The sequence below is a fragment of the Strongylocentrotus purpuratus genome, unplaced genomic scaffold (assembly GCF_000002235.5).
Source record: "Strongylocentrotus purpuratus isolate Spur 01 unplaced genomic scaffold, Spur_5.0 spur5_contig_387, whole genome shotgun sequence".
In the NCBI taxonomy this organism is placed as follows: Eukaryota; Metazoa; Echinodermata; class Echinoidea; order Camarodonta; family Strongylocentrotidae; genus Strongylocentrotus; species Strongylocentrotus purpuratus.
Window position 1 is genome coordinate 1 of NW_022145048.1, and position 6,417 is coordinate 6,417.

General features: G+C 43.4%; 1 pseudogene; it reads right to left on the reverse strand.

Annotated features, from left to right (window-relative positions):
- Positions 1-415: 415 nt before the first annotated feature.
- On the reverse strand, positions 416-6,275 carry LOC115924296 (annotated as a pseudogene).
- Positions 6,276-6,417: the final 142 nt, after the last annotated feature.

A 6,417-nucleotide genomic window follows, 5' to 3' on the forward strand; every position in this document is an offset into this window, starting at 1 on the left:
ATTTGTTGTGTCCTTGGGCAAGTTACTTTACCCCACTTGCTTCTTTCTACCAAGAAGCACAAATATATGTAACTGTGATGGATTGGCATCCCAAACAGGGAAATAGAAATATCAACATTGGTATCATGACAACAAAGTAAGGGAAAACCAATAGTATGATGAACCATAATGGTGATTTTTATTATCTTTCACCAGCAGAAGACGTGAACATTATTTTTACAGGTCATCTGAAAATCGCTGAATGTGCAATGCATATACATGTACTACAACAGTGAAAGCATGTATATTTCTTTTTCTCCAAACTTTTTTAATCTGTATACGTGTACCTCAGGGCCCTTACATGCCTTAGGGAGAACAGTGCACTGAAAAGTGATGGGGCTCCTCAGGTAAAATTACAATGAATCGCTAAAATCAATTAACTATCCACCTGTTCTTCTAGCAGAAATATCCTGATATCCCCGTAGCCATCCATGAAGCGATTCCTGATGACCATCTCACACCAGCGGTGTCGGACATCGGCGTTCTGCTTGACCAGTCCGTAGGTCTCCTTGAGCTGCTGCATGGTCTTAGCGGTCAGTCGGTGACCGCTTTCGATGAGGATCTCCAGCAGGAGGACCAGCTGGTCGGGGCTGAGCTTGGCCCAGCTCTTGTTGGTGGGGTCCGTCAATTTGGCCAAGAGCGCCCCCGTGTGTTTGCGCTTCTGGGGCTTGCCGCCGTGCCGGTTGGCCTTGTCTAAAGCCAGCCACCTATTGCACTGGCGATAGAGGGTACAAAAAATATAATGGTCAGAAATTTGCCCAGAACAACATTTGCTTAGCGAAAAACTGGTCAGCAATTATGTACGTTACATACTGCATATTCCTTGTGACTGATTCTCAGACTATTTTTTGCTCAGGATGTCTAAATCTGCTCAGCTATTTTGTTTCTGCTTAGCATCTCCATGAACCTGGATCCAGGTGAAATTAAAAGTTAGGGCTTGTAAGACTAGGTGCAAGAAGGATGGTAAGGAAAAGAAGATTCCCAAATGCTCTATGACCATCTCTGATGCAAACTGCTCAGCATATGAAATCAAATGATGCATTTGACCAACAACATATTTTAAAACTTTGGATTAGACCTTCCCCCCCCCCCCTATAATCTGCTTAACAGTTTAAATTCAGATAATTCTCATCCAGATAGTCCTCTTTTTTTTTTGACCGAATAAGCATTTATTATTAAGTTGGTGGCTAGTATGAAATGTCACAGTAAAAAAACAATAAATTGGTGAAACCATGGTTGATTGCAGAGCACATTGCAACGTCAAGACAAATTTCCAGGACTTTTGCAGCTTTTGCTTTTGTTTGCTTACCTCCGACTCTACCTGTTTTACCAGGCTGTTATCCCAGCTGAAAGTCTCGGCTCTCAAAGCTGATGGCATACCGGCACAGTCCAACCCACTCGGAACTCACTACCTCTGGGCTTAAACCATTATCCCTACACATCACAGAAAAATAAATTAATTGATGCCATGCATGAATTGGAAACAATTTGGTCAGAAGTTCATTCACAAGTCCAGTCACAAGTCCAGTCACAAATCCAGTCACAAGTCACAGAAAAATAAATTAATTGATGCCATGCATGAATTGGAAACAATTTGGTCACAAGTTCATTCACAAGTCCAGTCACAAGTCCAGTCACAAGCTCAGTCACAAGCCCTGTCACAAGTCAGTCGCAAGTCCAGTCGCAAGTCCAGTCGCAAGTCCAGTCGCAAGTCCAGTCGCAAGTCCAGTCGCAAGTCCAGTCTCAAGTCCAGTCGCAAGTCCAGTCACAAGTCCAGTCACAAATCCAGTCACAAATCCAGTCACAAATCCAGTCACAAGTCCAGTCACATGTCCAGTCACAAGTTCAGTCACAAGTCCAGTCACAAGTCCAGTCACAAGTCCAGTCACAAATCCATGCACAAGTCCAGTCACAAATCCAGTCACAAGTCCAGTCACAAGTCCAGTCACAAGTCCAGTCACAAATCCAGTCACCAGTCCAGTCACAAGTCCGTCACAAGCTCAGACACAAGCCCTGTCACAAAGTCCAGTCACAAGTCCAGTCACAAGTCAGTCACAAGTCCAGTCACAAGTCCAGTCACAAAGTCCAGTCACAAGTCCAGTCACAAGTCCAGTCACAAGTCCATCACAAGTCCAGTCACAAGTTCAGCAACAAGAACAGTGGGTGAACAATATCAAAGGATTTCCTTTGTCAGATCTGATTTGAATAGCTTGTAATTTGAATTGGGACTGAATGACTTGCAGGGACTTGTGATGGACTTGACTACATCCCTGCACCAAATGTTGATGTGTACACAAACCAATGTGCTACGGAATACTTTCATATTTCAGTGTACTGCCACTAAATTTGATGTGGCAACTGATGTTACAACTATGGGAATTTTGTCTAAAAGAAAAAGCCCTCCAAGTCTAAAGAATAAGAATGTATTTGCAAGTTTCTTGCAGACTATTGTGACGTCATATTTTAAGTGGCATTCAGATCGCGTAAGTATGTGTATTATTTATTCCTCACTGCACTGTACTTAGTTTAATAAACCAATTAAGATGCAGTGATTGTGACGTCATGAATTATAACTATAATTTGCTGTCGTGACTGCCTAAACAGCAATGAAATCATGATGACTGTCAATAAATTACGGACTCACTGGAGTTGTGGAAACGTCTCAAACAGCATGTTGATGAACTGTTGCGTGAGCACTAGCTGACCTCGGAACTTGTTGACGTATGATCTGATGAATCGCAGTAATTGTGACGAGCCAACTTTGAGTGAAAGATGTGGAGAAAGAAGTAACCCTATGATCGAAGAGAGAATATGAAACAGTATTAGACCAAGCAGTGATCAAGTTTCAGCATTAAACCAGCCAATAGTGGTGTGGTTGAATCGTTTGGTTGGCTGGTTAGTTGCCTGGTGTGGTTGACTGGTTAGTGGCCTAGTGTGGTTGGACTGGTTAGTTGCCTGATGTGGCTGACTGGTTAGTTGCCTGGTGTGGTTGACTGGTTAGTTGTCTGATGTGGTTGACTGGCTTGTTGACTGGTATGGTTGACTGGTTAGTTGAATGGTGTGGTTGACTGGTTAGTTGACTGGTGTGGTTGACTGGTTAGTTGACTGGTGTGGTTAACTGGTTAGTTGCCTGGTGTGGTTGACTGGTTAGTGACTTGTGTGGTTGACTGGTTAGTTGACTGGCATGGTTGACTGGTTTGGTTGATGGTTATTAGTGAACCACTGTTGTTGATTGGCTTGTTGACTGGTGTGGTTCACTGGTTAGTAAAATGGTTTTACTGACTTGCCAGTCGATTGGTGTGGTTGATTTGCTTGCCAACTTGTGTTGTTGACTGTTGACTGATTAGTTGAAAAGTTAAGTGCTTAAGTTAGGTAAAGTAACCAGCTGGGTTGCTGTTTGGTGTGAATGACTGATTAGTTGACTAGTGTTGATAAACTGTGTGTGATTAAATATTGGTGGTTGACTGGTTTAATTAAATGCTGTAATCGACTAGTTGTGTGATGCCATTGATTGGCATGTTAACCGGTGTTTACTGAAGAAGTTGACTGGTTAGTGGACTGGTAAGAGAAGTGGTACTGCTGACTGTTTGCTGTTTCTGTGGCTGACCAGGTGGTTGACTGGCGTTCTTAATTGGTTTAAGAACTTCCAAAAATCTAATCTAATCTAATCTAATCTAATTGGTGTGGGGGACGTGTTAATTGACGAGTGTTGTTAGCTTGTTTCTGAATTGGTGTGGTTGATTTTTTAGTTGACTGGTTAGTCGACTAGTTAGTGATTTGTGTGATGTGCAGTATGGTGTAGGCGATCTTAAGGAAATCCTCTTACCTTCAGGTAATGCACCTGTTTGGAACCATTTGTCGGTTCAATCCATTCTTGTGACATAGGCCGGTTTATTGCTCCATGCTCCAGCATGATTCAGTGCGTTGTCGCCAGCCATGGGGTCTCATGATCTGCAAGTCGGCCGAGTGTTCCTCAACTCCTGCTGGAGGACCTTGAAGCGGATCAGTGCCTTCAGGTTAGACCAGTCCTTGAACTGTTTCTCTGAGAGCTGTTAACAAAACAATCAACAAAAGAAAGATACAACATAATTCTGAAAATTCCACAAAACTTTCTTGTAGATTTGAAGGATCTGGGAAGGATGAGTTGAGATGGACTTGTGAGGACTAATGATGACCTGACTGTAACACTGATAGTGGCTGTGCCCTACCTTTCTCTATCCTACCAAATCCTACGAAATCTTAACAAAATCCACCAAAACCATTTGGTGTATTTTGAAGGATATCGGATGGAAGACTTGAGATACACTTGCGACAGACCTGACTTCAACACTGATAACAATTGGACTTTCTACCTCAATCTTGCAAAATCCTACAAAATCCTATGGAATCCTCGAATTCAGATCTGGGACTCACCTTCTCTGCTAAGCCGTGTATGGGATCCTCCAGGAAGGTTGCAAAACCCCTCGCTAAGCCACTCTTCCGTCCAGTCTTCTGCTCCAATCAGCAGACCGAACCAGGCGTGGGTGATCTCGTGGGCAAGTCGGGGACAGAAGCTACGGTCGCGCGGCAGTAAGGTTTGCGAGACAAATACAAGGCTGGGACTGGTCATGGTACAAAACAAAAACAAAACAAAAATTATAGAAACAAGCCAAATTCCAAATGGTCTATGAAAGTTTGTCGCCCAGTACCCTTTTCCAAGAATATACTTGTACAAAAAAAATAATTATAAACATTAACTTTTGAACAACTTAAAGAAATGCGGCAGATTCCAACACAGCTAGTTTTTGAGTTTGTACAGGTCCTAAAAAAAAATCAACAGGAAAATGTCTTTATTTACCAGGATGTCAAACTTGCATGTGGGTCATTCTGTAAAATTAGGGTCTGAAGTCTGACATTGTTCCTGTCCCTGTTACCTTGGTATTTTGTTATTTGCCATTCAAGTATCATCAAGAATGACTTCAAACAAATTTTTGTGTGTTGAGTCGTTAGCTTGCTATTCATAATCGCTCTTGGAGGACGACTGCATTAAGGAGTGCATCAGAATTATGAAATCATAGATGTCAGATGTAACAGGAAAAAAAAATGGACCCTAAATTTATAGAATGACCCTAAAACAGGATTTACCTTGCAAGGCCGAGGCTGGCAAAGCACTTGGGCATGACCAGGACGTCCAGTCGACGGAAGGGATGTGCACCCAAGACCTCATGGCTGGCGGCTAGGTATCTGGGAGGAGTTGTGCAAACTCCGCCTCCACGAAATGAAGGATGGAGGCAGGGGCGAAAAGACGTGCTGGCAGTGTGGATGGAGAGCTACGATAAAAAAAAAAAATCTGCAATTATCACTTGTCAGAGTTGGAGTGGAGGGGGTCGGTGTCGTGTTGAGGAGGCACAGGCTGAGGTGGTATGGTCACGTGGAGAGAAAGGATGATGCCAGCTGGGTCAAAATGTGTATCAAAACAGTCGCGGGTGGGCCAACTCCCGTTGGCCGACCGCGCAAGACGTGGCAGAGTTCCGTGACTGATGACATGCGACTGCTTGGAGTCAATGCGAGGTACGCGATGGACAGGGCCAAGAGGAGGAGAACCATAGGGAGAAAGCAGGCCAACCCAGAACAGACTGGATAAGGGCCTTAAAACTGACGATGGAATGAAAACCATCAAAATTGTCCTGTTTTAAACGATCATACACAGTCAAATTTTGATCTATTTCCTATCACCTTATACACAGGAAACCACCAACGGGACGTCAGCCAGAGAGGGACGGTTTGCAGTCACTGCTGCTAGAAAGGATTCAAACAAGCCACTTGACCCAGACTAGCTGAGTGTTCTACTGCTAAGACGTCTGCACTAGTAAGAAGGAGGCATAGGCTGAGTCGCAACTGAGTATGCTTGTAAAAAAAAACTTTCCTCACAAGATCTTGAGCAGCACAACACTCTGTTGATCTAAGCTACAATTGGCCTCTTTCAAAAACTGCTCCACCCTCAATGGTAGCCTCTAATTCACGGAACAATTAAGAAATGCTGCAAAGCATCTTGCTCAAGGACACAAAATGGCAGTGTGTAGAACCCGAAGATTCTTTCATTGAAATTTTTTTTTCAGTTTTTACCTGTCTCCCGTGTTGGTTGGAGGCTGGCCTTGCAAGGGGGGAATGTTGACTGACTTCCACTGACCGATGGCTAACGCTAAGACAGAACAGGGCATGGCATTGAGGTGCTTTGATATCGGTGTGACACAAACCTGACAAGAATAAAGAGGAGGTAAAGTCATTCATAAATACACATACCTAAGACAGTTTACCCATTCCTATTGGTCGAGAGCCCATTACATGGCTGGTTTGAAATGGTTGATAAAGATATGGCTGGCTGGTCTTAAACAATTT